This window comes from Cervus canadensis, chromosome 5 (genome assembly GCF_019320065.1).
Source record: "Cervus canadensis isolate Bull #8, Minnesota chromosome 5, ASM1932006v1, whole genome shotgun sequence".
NCBI lineage: Eukaryota > Metazoa > Chordata > Mammalia > Artiodactyla > Cervidae > Cervus > Cervus canadensis.
The window spans coordinates 68,269,410-68,283,202 of NC_057390.1; the positions used below are offsets into that span (position 1 = coordinate 68,269,410).

Here is a 13,793-nt window from a genome sequence, read left to right on the forward strand (position 1 = left end):
CAGAACCTCTGCCCTTAAGCCTTACATGACCTCAAATTTTCTGTCAAATGGTCACGATACTACTAATGTCACAGGGTTATTGTGTCACTTAAATGAGATCATTCCTGTAAAATGTTTAGCACAAAGCCTTGCATTTAGTAAGCATGAATAAATGTTAACTACATTATTATTTCCTTCTGACATTTTTTTGAGTCCCCTACCCACAACCTTAGCCACTGTTTCTTACCACGATTCCAATAACTCTCAGCCTCCAGGGAACAAAGCCTGCGTGAAGCCACGTTAGCCACATACCTTCCCTGAGAATTCTGTTTGGCAAATCATCAGCCATTAACCCCCGAGCAACACAAAGGCGTGATTCGGGAGGGAGCGAGTGGCGCACGTATGTGTGTGGGCAGTGCACTTGAGCACAAGTGAATGCCCCTTCATTCCAGATGGTGATGAGGACGCTCAGCACTCGAGACTGGCAAAAATGAGAACACTTGTTTTCAGAAGAGCAACAGCTGGGGGGAAAAACAACCCAGAGAAGTAAAAATAAAACTATCTGATTTTTTTAAAAATTGAAATTTCCAAGCACTCATCATGCTTAGAATCTCAAATACCTTATGCTTATTTTCAGAAAAAAAAATAAAATAAAATAAAATAAAACAAAATCTACTTTTTTAGAAAAAAGAGCTGCAGAGAACAGCACTAAGCTGAGAGGCAATGTTGTGTGAAATTCAGTTAGGACCTGCAGTCAGACCCCTTGGGCCCAAAGCCTGGCCCTTCCCCTGACTAGCTCTGTGAATATGGCCAAGTTAATTCATCATTTTCTTTTTTTACATAATTAAAACAATTTTTTTTTCTTTGGCTATTCCTCAAAGCATGTAGAACTTCTCTGACCAGGGATCAAACCCAAGCCCCCTGCAGTGGAAGTAAAGAGTCTTAACCTCAGTTTCATCATCCCTAAAATGGGAACGATAAAAATACCTACTTCATGGAGTTGTGAGGATTAAGCGAGTTAATATGTACACATAAATGCTCTATAAGTAGTGGCCATTACTGTTTTTGTTCCTGGCTGTTTGCTCTGAGCAGGCATGAGCTGGGAGAACCAACAGTCAGGGAACAGTTCTGAGAGTCCTCTCTATAGACATGGCCATGGAAGGAGGGACAGCCCAGGTCTGCAGGCAAAGGTTTTGTGTGGTCTCAATCCTTCCTGAGACAAGAGTCCAGGTGAAGGACCCCTGCCTTTCCCAAGGCACCAGGCCCTGGCAGTCTCATAGAGGAGGGGAAGGGGCTGGGCTGGGGGTGGTGGAGGGGTTACTACAGTCAGGCAGAGGGAGGCTGACCTTGAGCGCTGCTGCTCCTAGAATGACCTCTGATTACATGGCCCAGGAAGGCAGTGAGGACCGCTGGGCAGCTTCCTGTCTGGAGACCAAGGCCTTGCAGTCCAGAGGCTTGGAGCAGAGGGGCAGGGCCAGTGGGAGTGGGTGGAAGTGGAGGCGCTGCTGTGGGTGACAAGCCTGGAGGGGACTTTGGCGGAAGGACAGAGGGTACTGGAAAGGTTGGGGGGGGGGGGGGGGGGGGGGGGGGGGGGGGGGGGGGGGGGGGGGGGGGGGGGGGGGGGGGGGGGGGGGGGGGGGGGGGGGGGGGGGGGGGGGGGGGGGGGGGGGGGGGGGGGGGGGGGGGGGGGGGGGGGGGGGGTCCGGGGAGATGACCAGGACAGCAGGGCCCCTTCTGCTCCTTAGACTATGGCTGTTTTCCGATCCTCCTTCCCTTCTCCCCAGCAGAAACGCGGCCTCGGCCTTTCTGGCCTTTTCTGGCCCCATTGCTCATCCACACGCCTCCTCCTCCGACGCGCTTGTCAGGCAGCCGCTGGGGAGGACGCGGCGGGAGCCTCAAATGCCACCTACTCCCGGCCTCTCTCCCAGTTGATGCTTCTATTTTAGGCACCACGTTATTTCCTGCTGTGATTTTTTCAGCCTTCTAATTCGGGCTCTGAGGTAAGCCGTGACATCCGCTCTGGCTCCCCGCAGCCTCCCCCTCCCGTCCCCTGAAAGCTGTGCCTCCTCGACCCCTCTCCGCTGCACCCCAGGGGCTTCGCGGACTCACTCAGCCACGCCCAACCCAAAAAACAGGCCTTTAAGGAGGAGGGACATTTCCCCTGTTCCGGGTGAGAGAGGCCAGCTAGAATATACTTCTAGGCAAGGATCTGGGGGAAAAAAATGACAAGGAACCAGGATAAATGACACCACTGTGTTCCAGATCCACCAGGGGGACTGCAGGGGCTTCCATTTCAGTGGTTTTCAACTTTGCCAGAGAGACAAGTCCCCTTTGAGAATCTAATGAAAGTTATGCACCCTCTTTCCAAAAAATGTCCTTAGGCAACCCCCACCCCCACCCCTCCACTACACACACACACACACACACACACACACACACACACACACACACACACACACACACACACACACACACACACACACACACACACACACACACACACACTTCAGTTCTGCCTCTAAGGACAGGGCTATACATGAGACCCTAGGTGTCCCAAGACCCCAGATTAAAAGCTCCAGCACAGAGGTCCTGAGTACTCATCTCCTCCCAACCATGCTCACCACTCCCTTCTGCTGTTCCCCTCCCCTATGGTAGGCCTCCTTATATTTAATCAGTGCATCTGTATGTTTAAGGATTTCACTCCCAAATGGGCAAAGGGAGGCTGGATTGTAAAGTGCTTATTGGGGGTTGGGGGCATGTTCTGGGTCTACATTCTGATTCCTCACCTGGACCTGCCTGACCCTATTATCACCTCAAACTCAACATGTCTAGAAATAAATTCGTCATCATTTCCCACCCAGCTTTTCCTCCCAGCTCCCCTTCTCTGTTTGGGGCATGACCTCCTCCTGGTCACACAGGCACAAAGGATCCACCAGCTTTGACTGTTCTCTTTCCCTCTCCTCCATGCATGCATCCGATACTGTCCATCCCCGCTGGTGTCTCTCTGGCGTCCACCTCTTTCCTCCCTCTCTGTCTCCAATCACCTAACCCTGGCTCTTGGCTCTGATGGCTGAAACAGCTTCCTGGCTAGTTGTTCTGCCCACAGTGTCTCCATTCTTTAAAATAAGTCAACTTCTGAGTCAGGATCCACCTCCACTAGAACTTCCCTGACCATCTGAACTACTCTAGCACATCTTTCCTGTTCCACTCACTTTACCAGTACATATTATCTTGCCAGGTGCTTTATCTCCTTTTACTGTTTATTTCTATATATATATATATATATATATGTATTTTTTTTTGGGGGGGGGGTTGTGCTGAGTCTCAGTTGTGGCACACAGGATCTTCGATCTTCATTGTAGTGTGCAAAACCTTTAGTTACAGCATGCAAACTCCTTTGCAGCATATGGGACCTAGATCCTCAACCAGAGATCGAACCTGGGCCCCCTGCATTGGGAGGCACAGAGTCTTAGCCACTGGACCCTGAAGGAAGTCCCTCCTATTGCTGTTGAGCTTTTTACCTTCTTCACCTAAATGAGAAGCTCTTGGAGCTCTTTCTAGCCCCTGATCTGAGCTTGCCTGGGACCAGCTCCATGCCTGGCACTGCACCCTGGCATGTAACACAAGTGTTTCTGATTCCTCATTGTCTCCCCTATTTTTCAGTCTGGCCACTCCAGCCCTCTTTTATTTATTTATTTATTTATTTATTTTAATTAACTAAGGAGTGCCTTCCACCAGAAAGCAGAGAACCCAAATCCCAATGCCTAGAGGGACCAGCAGGTCATGAAATGTCAGCTTACCCAGGTGTGAGCTGACAGGGTATGGAGGAATGTAGATCCCATGACCCCACTCCAGAGGGCTTGCTGCAGCTCAGCCCCCCTTCATCACCATTGGGCTCAGTGTGGCTAGATTGTACAGCTTTTCCAAAGAAACACCAAATTTGGATTTTTACAGGAAGCTTCCCAACTTTTAACACACTGTGCAGGACAAAAAAAGGACACAGCTACAAGATAAATTCAGCCTGCAGGTAACCCTAGACATAAAGGTTTCCTGCCTTGTAATTATTTTTGATGTTTCAGAAAGCACTTTGGATGCGAGGTTCCTAGTTAATACTTATGTCAATAATAAACCGTGTGACCTTGGGTAAGTTATAGTCCTCTCTGGGCCTCAGTTTCCTCATCTGAACAATAAAAAAAATCCTATTAAATGATCCCTAAAACCTTTCAACATGGTTATTCTCTGGTTCTGTGGCTTATACCAAACAGTAATTTTAGGATTTCCCTAAAGAGGGAAATCCTGTTTAATTGAATCGTCTGGTAAATGAGATTTACCCTAAATACACAATGAACATAGATAACCACATTTCAAAGAACTAGAACACAATAAGTCATTGGTTAGCTAAAATTCTCCAGGGTTAACTGGAAAATCCCCTTTTAATCAAGCTTATTGTTAAAAGACTTTCTAAAATACCGGAGTTCGGCTTCCTGCCTTTCTAAGCACGGGAGATGCAGCCGTGCTGGGCAGGCGAGGCGAACTGTTGAGTCAATGTCTGGATGGCCCTGCCACCTGGGCCGCAGGGGCAGCAGCAGAGCTGAGGGAGGTCCTCTCAGGACACTGCAGCCAGGGGACTGCTGGGGGTCAAGGACCAGCTGGCTGGGGCCAGATCGCTGCACTGGGACCTCATCAGCCTCTTTGCAGGACTCCAGGGCTTAACATCCACGTGGAAAGTGGGAATTACCTCACTCCTAAGCTGGGAATTCATTGAAAACTGGCACTGGCGGGATGTGTGTTGAGGCTGAAAGTCATGACATGACCCCAAGCTCCTTCCCTCTAAAAAGAGTAAGAGTGTGAAGCCCAATGGATCTTAGTCAGAATCCACACTCTTCCACTCCTAGATGTGTAACTTTAGGCAAACACCTCCTCCCTTCTGATCTCAGTTTCTTCAACTATAAATTGAAGATTACAGTACTCTTAAGAAGAATGGTTACGAGCACTAAAATACTGTGTCTGCTAAATGGCTGGTGTGGTGTTTGGGAGTTAGTGCTAGATAAGGGGAAATTCTTATTCCATTAGGAAGTAAAAGCTTTTATTGCTTAAAATCCAGTCTGATTTTGCAGGTCGTTTTTTTCCTTTTCTTTTTTTTAAAATTAATTTTTATAAGAATATAGTTGCTTTGTAATGCTGTGTTACTTTCTGCTGTAGAGCAAAGTGAATCAACCGTACGTCCACATACACCCCCTCGCTTCTGGACTTCCTTCCCGTTCCAGTCACCAGAGACCATTAAGTAGAGTTCCCTGCACTATACAGTAGGTTCTCATTAGTTATCTATTTTATACATAGTATTAATAGTGATCATGTATTGATCCTAAGCTCCCAATCCTCCACCCCCTCAGTTTTTTTCTTAATAGGGTTAGAAAGTCACTCTCAGTCACCTTCCATTTTCCAGGACAGACATCTCAGAAACAGTTTACAGAGTCAGATGTTGTCTCTTGCTTCCTCCTCCCTTCTATCCTATGCTATCATTCTGAAATACAGACAGGCAGCCTTAAAATCAGAGCCAGGATCTTGATTTTACAACTAATTCTTGATTCAGTCAACAATCATCAATAGGTGGAAAAGTTCGGGGCTTCCTCGGTGGCTCAGTGGGAAGAAATCCATCTGCCAATACAGGAGACACGGGTGTGATCCTTGGTCTGGGAAGATCCCACATGCCGTGGAGCAACTAAGCCCCTGTGCCACTACTGTGTTTGTGCTTTAGAGCCAGGGAGCTGGAATTACTGAGCCCACATGCCACAATACTGAAGCCCGAGCTCCCTAAAACCTGTGCTCTGCAACACAAAAAGCCACAGCAATGAGAAGCCCTCACACAGCAACTAGAGAGTAGCCACCGCTCGCTGCATCTAGAGAAAAGCCCGTTAGCAACAAAGACCCGGCACAGCCAAAATCAAATAACTAACCAAATAAATAAAAAATAGATGGAAAATTTTGATGAGGGCAGAGTATTCACAGGCTTAAAGTATCTCTTCTTAAATTACTTACTAATTAAAAAGCGAAAAATAGTAACTTTACCACAGAGAAACCTAGCCAACACCTCCCGGCCCTAATGACGGCAGTTAACATCACCATTCCCGGGACACACAGATAGCACGCTGGCTCCTGAGATGATGCGCTGAGATGCACAGTAGCACTTCTGTGAGATTCCTGCCAACAAATGCCTACCTTTAATCCAATCACTAACAAACATCAGATTAACCCAAGCAAAAGGACATTCTACAAAATGACTGAGGGATTTCCTTGGTGGTCCAGTGGTTAAGACTTTTGCCTTCTTAGGGTGTGAGTTCAATCCCTGCTCAGGGAGCTAAGATCCCATGTGCCTCAAGGCCAAAAAACAAAACATAAAAAAGAAGCAATATTGTGATAAATTCAAGAAAGAGTTTAAAAATGGTCCACATCAAAAAAGTCTTAAAATGTTTATCATAAAAAAACTAAAGAGATATAACAATTAAATAGAATTAAAATTAAAAGACAAGGTCCAAACTCAGCCCTGCCAACTGCAAGATACTTAACATCCTCTGGACATCTGTCTCTTCACTCCAAAATAGAGAATAGCAATGCCTCTCCCCTAGGGCTATCTAGAGGACTAAATAGCGTAGTCCATGTAAAAAAATCCAGCCCATGCCAAATTCTACAAGTATATGCTGCTAAGTGTCCAGAAGTGAAAAATGCAAACAGAATTCTTGCCCTCAGGTAGCTCATACTCAAGTCAAAAAGGTGAAAAAAATCAATGACTAAATGAAGGGCAGACATGCAATTACAAACTGCCATAGATTCTATGAGGGTGATGCAGTGTGGCTGGAGAGACAGGGAGAAATGGGGAAGCCCTACCACCGGGAGGGTAGGCAGTGGAAATGCCATTGAAGCTGAGCCTGGAGAAGGAGGAAGGAGGGGTTGGTGGTCTAGGGGATGGGGACAGCAGGAGCAAAGGCCCTGAGGTGGTGGGAACTAGTTACACACAAGAACTGTGACCCTGTCTCCTCAGCTGGAGCATTTATAACTCCTTGTATGTTCCTGGGGGGAAGGGGCAGCACAGCACCCAGCAGATTGGACACTCGGTTAGTGTTTGATGAATGAATGAGTGAACGGATGTCCTTTGGTTTCAATATTTGCCATGAGGTAATCTCCCCTCTCTCTGCCCTTAGCTGCATTGGGTAGTGAGAAGAAAGGAGGCTTCTTTTGAACTGGCAGCTCTGGAGTTTTCCTCTCTGTGGGCAACTTGCTTATATCACAGAGCTAGGAGGGACCCCCTCAAACTGCCAGGCTCCTACCTCTCATGGTTGAAGGAAGAAGCTGAGGCCCAGGCTTGGGACAGACTTACCGGAACCCATGGGTCTGGTTGGGGGCCCACGTCTGGTGCTTTCCCAGCACCACAGCCTGCCTTGTTTATTTGTTCAACAGGTTTGTTCAACCATGGCACAGCCTGTTCTGACTCTGGAACATTTAAGAGATGAGCCAAAAAATCACAGAAAAATGGTTTGCTCTGGGAGTTAAGAGGCGGGGCAGCCAGGGTGGGAGATGGGGTTCCGGCCAGCTCTGGGGCAGAGTTTTGGCTTGGCCTCTGCTGTCTTTTTCCTTCCTGCCCTTGGGAACCAAAGGGACTCCTGCCTAGGAAAACTGCCAGGAAATCCTACCGAGGATTTCCTGCCTCGGTTTCTCCAGGACCATCACATGAGTAGACTCAACTGTAAGATCCCTGGTTCCCATCTCCACCCTCATCAGCTCCATCCCAAACTGCAGCTTCCCCCCACTGAGTTCAAGCCACAGCTTGATCCCCTTGACCAGCCCAGGGATGGAGCTGCTGGGCCCAGCACCTGGATTGCTCTGTGCCCTCTGCCTGCAGGGACCTCTTTCTTCCTGCTTGTGAAAGCATGCTTATTTTTCTAAACCCAGCTGAGATGTCACTGCCTCAAAAACCTTGAACTGATTCCCCAGGTGGACTGCCAGCTACCTTTCAAGTTTTAAAAAGCCAAACCAGGATAAACAGGATAGCAAAAATGCTGAATTTCTTTGCTTTTGTGTGACTAGATACTCGGTGTCATAATGTTATCTTGTGTTGATCAGAAGCACTTATTTGCAGTTACATAAATGTTTGATTACAAAAAACTTGGAAATAAACACCTTACAAATGCAGTTTGTTTGGCTGACAAGATAATTCATTTAAATATTAATTAAGTTCAGGATAGCAGAAGAGATGGGGGTGTGTGTGTGTTAGTCACTCAGGCGTGTCTGATTCTTTTCGACCCCATGGACTATAGCCCACCAGGCTCCTCCATTGTGGAATTCTCCAGGCGAAAATACTGGAGTGAGTTGCGTTTCCCTTCTCCAAGAGGTCTTCCTAATGCAGGGATTGAACCCGGGTCTCCTACATTGCAGGCAAATTGTTAACTGTCTGAGCCACCAGAGAAGACGGTAAGGACAACAGCAGCAATCTCCATGGTAAGAAGGTGAGTCTAAGGTCCCATGTAGCCTTTGGATGCACACGGCTGTTTCATTTCCCCAAAAGGCCTGGTACACGGTAGATGCTCAGAAAGTATTCACTGGATACTGTACGTGAAGGTGCAGGGTACATGAGAATGATGACACTGGGGTCACCGAAGCCTCTGTCAACTCTAGGGGCTGCCCCTTGGAGACCAGATGAATAACCAGTCCAGGAGCTGCCCTAGCCTCAGGGACAGCTAACTGCAAATCCTTAGGGTTCACCCAAATAGCGCTGAGATTGCTCAGAACCCGAGGACAAGGCTGTGTATTCTTGAGCCCTCTGGGGAGCAGGGGCAACAGCCTGGATTCCAATGCCCATCACAGCCACCTCTGCCCCTCTACTCCAAGCAGCTCCCAAGAAGCAGAGTCTGGCCAGTTTATGGGAGGTGCTGTTCTCCTTTGCTTCCAGCATTAGCTCAGACCTTAAAAATCGCAGCCTGGCGCCTGCTCTTCTCATGACAAGGAAAACAGGAGATGTCAGAAGCCTCCTTAGGTATCTGGGAGAGAACAGCTCCTTCTGCTCCCTCCCTTCCTTGTATGAGGTCATTGAATCAGGATGACAAAGCAAACAGTGACGTGTTGGGACTTGTTCCCTGATTGATTCCAGGATTTCTCCAGCCCCTCCTTCCTCCTCCTCCTCAGAATGGCAGGCCCAGGTGTGAACAACAAGCAGAACTGGACTCGGTCCTTGGGATCTGGGAAGCGGATGCTAGTTGAGGGGCCCCCTCTGTGGTGGTAAAGAGGAGGTCCCAGGGAGAGCTGGGTGGAAGCGGGAATCGTGATACAGCACCACTGGACACTTTTCCAGACTTCACTGTGCTCTCATTTGTTCTCATTTGAGTTAAGGAGGGCAATAATTCTTCTCTGACTTTACGGATGAGAAAACCAAGACTTGTTTAAGGTCAGCAACTTAGGGCTTCATGGCTTAAGGGTCACAGAGCCAAATGTGAAATAATTTTGTGATTACAGTATCTTCCCACCTCATCAAAGTCCCTTTTTTCAAAATGTATTTATTTATTTGGCTGCGCCAGGTCTTAGTTGCAGCATGTGGGATCTTCAGTCTTCATTGCAGCAGGCAGAATCTTTTAGCTGCGGCATATGGGATCTTAGTTGTAGTCTGGATTCCCTGACCGGGGATCAAACCTGGACCCCCTGCACTGGGAGCGCAGTCTTAGCTACTGGACCACCAGGTAGTCCCACCACAGTTCCTTGAACTTCACTCATTGGTATACCTGTTTCATTCCACCACACTGTTACTTAATGTCCTTCTTTAAATAAACTCACCTTAAAAGTTGACCTCATTCTATGCAACATTACATACGTGTGTGTATGTATAAGTAATAATGCATGTATTTATATTCACAACTGCTAAAATTAAACATGTTCATTCTCCTCCCCCAAAGTCAACTTTCATAATGCCAGCGATGCTGGTGCACACTTCGAGAAACTGTCCAACTGTCCTCCGCCCTCCCTGCATTACTAATGATGGATTGTCACAGGCTGGCAGCCAAGTGGCTGCCCTTGTTGAAATGTTCAGCCAGTAGGATCACTCAGGGCCACCACTGTCGTTGTTAGGGCTGTGCCTCCAAATCACAGAATTACTAAAACAGAGGGGATAAGAGAGGTCATGGAATCCAACTCATAAGGGACAGAGTCTTATACAGCACACCCATTCACAGTCCTAAAGGTTAAGGGAGCAGCATGCAGAGACAAAAAGACAAATGAGCTGTAGTCTTTGCTCGAGAAACTCACAAACCTTACAAACACAAACAACTGAAAACTAGAAGGAATGAGCAAAGAATCTGGAATTATGGTTCCACCATGAACTTGGCATGCCTTTGAGCAAGTCGCTTCATTTTCTGAGCCTCAGTTTCCTTAGACAAAAGGTGATAATATCTCCTCTTTTTACCTCTAAGACTGATAGCAGCAGCAGCAGCAAGCTCCTCCATAGAATATTTGCATTAAGACTGGAGGATGACTTTCTCCAGGTGAAACGAAGCACCAGAAACAACAGGCTGGGAAGAGATTTGGGGAGCTTGTCAGTGTCCCTAATTTGCTGCTTCTGGGTCTTAGGCCTGGGAAGCCTCTGGTGACCTGAACCAGCTTGCTGCCCTGAAGTCTTTCAGAATCCTGATTGTGAAAGAGTTCAGGATCTTCTTTCTTCTGCTTAGAAACGTTTGTCTTCTGGCATCCAACTCCTGTATAGTGATGGAGCTTTACTGCCCTCTTGTGGTCACTCCCTGACATAGCTGCATTGACTTTTGAAGGGCTGTGCGTGACAGCCAGAGGAAACCAGAGCCAACCCTCCAGATCAAGATTTTCCAGGGCCAGCAGAGGACTTAGAGCCCAAATTAAAGCCAGCTGTTGTAACCCAGAGCTCTTTGATGGGAAGGGGTAGTTCTGCCTGATTTTGCCCCAAGTAGGACAGGAATCCAGGCCTCTGCCTGCGTTAACGCTGCTAAAATGGTAGGTGCTGAGATTATCCAGCTTGTCTGGAAAAGTTCTGGAAACAAAGAGTTCTAAGGCCCCTTCTCTGCCTGGAAAACCCAATGGTAGGAAGGGCCAGGCCTTGAACTTGCCCTCCACCCCTCAGTCATGTAAAGCAAGTTAGCTGAGCACCTATTTTGTGAACTGGTAAGTTCCATGAGGTGCAGGTGGGGTACAAAATAAGATAGTTCCTGTCCTCAACTTGTAACACTTACAAACGTAAACGAAAACTAGAAGGAGTGAGCAAAGAATGCCCAAGCACACACATAATTAACAGCTGTCAGGCCATCCAAGCAAGAGCCATCACAGAAGCAGAAATAAAGTGCTGCAGGGCTGCTGGGGAAAGGGGGCTTTAGTGACAACCAGGATGATCAAGGTTTCCTGAAGACAGTTAGACTCAGGCTGAACTTCTGAAAAATGAGTAGGACTTTACCCAGTGGACACAAGCCAGGAGGACCACGCATGCCGCATGCCCAGTTGCTTCAGTCATGTCCAATTCTTTGTGACCTCATGGACTGTAGCCCACCAGGCTCCTCTGTCCATGGGATTCTCCAGGCAAGAATACTGGAGTGGGTTGCCATGGCCTCCTCCAAGGGATCTTTCCGACCCAGGGATGGAACCCCAGTCTCTAGCGTCCCCTGCACTGGCAGGCGGGTTCTTTACCACTAGCGCCACCTGGAAAGCCCAAGAGGACCACATTTTGGGGAGCTGATTATGTATCAAGATTGGCTAAAGTTTTTATAGACAGCTCAGTTATTTAATCTCCACAACAATACTCTGAGGTAGCTCATATTTTCTCTATTTAATAAACAAGGAAACTGAGGCTAAAGGCCATGTACAGCAGGCTTGATGGACAATATGGGAAGAAGTAAAAGGAAAAGTTCTGTTCAGGGCAAATCTATGGTTACTACAGGTGGTTGGGTGGCAGAAAGGGAAGGGACAAGAGCATATGGGAATGAGTTATGATAAAAAAAAAATTACAGGAACCCTATGATACAGATTCTAAAGCCTCAAATGAATTTGGATAATGGAGAGGCTTTTGAGGTTTCAGAGACAAGGATTCTGCTCAGTGATGTACTGCCCAAGAAGTTCTTTGGGGTTTTTCTCTCTTTAGGAGAGCTCAGAGGTGTGGACAAGAGCTGGATGAGGCACAGACTAAAGGAAGGGAAATCTGGGAGGAATCATAAGGGAAGTGAAGCTTGGGTCAGGGCAGTGGGCGATACAGAGGAATGAATCCTAAAAGCCCTACATGGAGAAATTTTTAAGATTGACTTGGGAAAAAAAAAAAAAAGATTGACCTGGGGTCCATCTTTTTTTAATGCTAAAAGGGAAAAAAAGAAGGTACTTTAAATGGCTGAGCAAAACAAAATCATAGTATTTGGTTTCAGACAAAGACCTCAAGAGATATATGTTTCATGTTATACTACCTCCTACTACAAACATTGAGACACAATGGTTATAGAATCCTTTTCAACTAAAGGTTTACGAAGCCTGCGGAAATGCTTCCTCAAGACATATAAGATATACACATTGATTTATAAGATGCTCTTTCACAGGTTAGATGGCAAGAAAAATTGTCCTCTGCAGGAAGTAAATAGACTCTTACTTTTAAGGATAAATGAGGACTCTAAATGCTACACTTAAAATTCCATATCAAATTGGCAATTACTACAGTCAGAACCAAGGATGTGGACTAAGTTTAAAAGGAGTTATTCTTAAATCTTTTCACATTTTCCAAATAGAAATCTGTTCAAAGTCATACTATCAATTTTATTGATATCTCATTAAAATGAGTAACAAATTCTATGAAGACTTGAAATAGATTGATTTGGGGGGCAAAGAAGGTGGAGTTACACTCAGTGGGAACCACTGTTCCCATCACATGCTGAGCTCTCAAACCTGTCATCCATGCTGGGTCCTCTTTGGGGGTAAAAACTTCTGGTCTACCCTATAATAGAAGTCTCTCTCAGTCCCATCCTGGACTGTGCTTGCGCCAAACCTCTAAAACAAAGCAGCACAAAGTCCTCTCAGATTGCTGAGAAGAAATCTTGAAAAATGGTTCTCAACGCCCACATCAAGTGAGGAATCTCAGGATCAAAGAGCAGCCTGTCACTAGAAGACGCCATACCAGCTTGATGCTGTGACCCACCCTCCAAAAAGGTCAAGGAGAGTTTTACATCATTTCCCAGCAGTTCATCAAACCTGCTGGGTCCAAACAGGGGTGGACCGAACCTTGCATGGGAACTCAGCCTCAACAGGGGTTTGGGTTCCTGCTTTTGATTGCCACAGGGCTGGCAGGCTTCCCCCTGGCTCCCGTTCTCAGGAAGCCGTCCACAGCTGCTGGTCACTTGTCACACCCTATCCGGGAGGTGGCAGCATTTCAATGGTAAAGCAACAGATCCCCAGGCTGTGGTGATGACTTCAAAGTTCAATAGATAGGAATTGTGTCATTATTTCCCACATAGTTAACCCCTTCCAGTTCCAGTGAAGCAGTAATGGGTAAAGGCTTATAATGGGCTACAGGGAAATAATGGGACTTCATACTTCCTATCCTAGATTGGGACAATTCCAGGGAAAATTTTGAGAGCAGGCACTCAACAAAAATTTATTGCATATACCAGGTACTTTGCAAAATCCTTAGAAATGTCTGAAAGCAGACAGAGATTCTGTTTAAATTCACACCACTGACCTTTTCTTTACAGAATGTTGCTCACTGTAGCACTTACTTTTTCCCCAAATAAATGAGTACCGGTAGCCAAGAAAAACTGTTCCCAGTACCAAAGATTTGGAGA

General features: G+C 46.8%; 1 long non-coding RNA gene across 1 annotated transcript; it reads left to right on the forward strand.

Annotated features, from left to right (window-relative positions):
* Positions 1 to 1,466: 1,466 nt before the first annotated feature.
* Positions 1,467 to 7,521, forward strand: LOC122441926. Its single transcript, XR_006269507.1, has 3 exons — positions 1,467 to 1,529; positions 1,767 to 1,979; positions 7,435 to 7,521. It is a non-coding gene; the product is annotated as an uncharacterized LOC122441926 (long non-coding RNA).
* Positions 7,522 to 13,793: the final 6,272 nt, after the last annotated feature.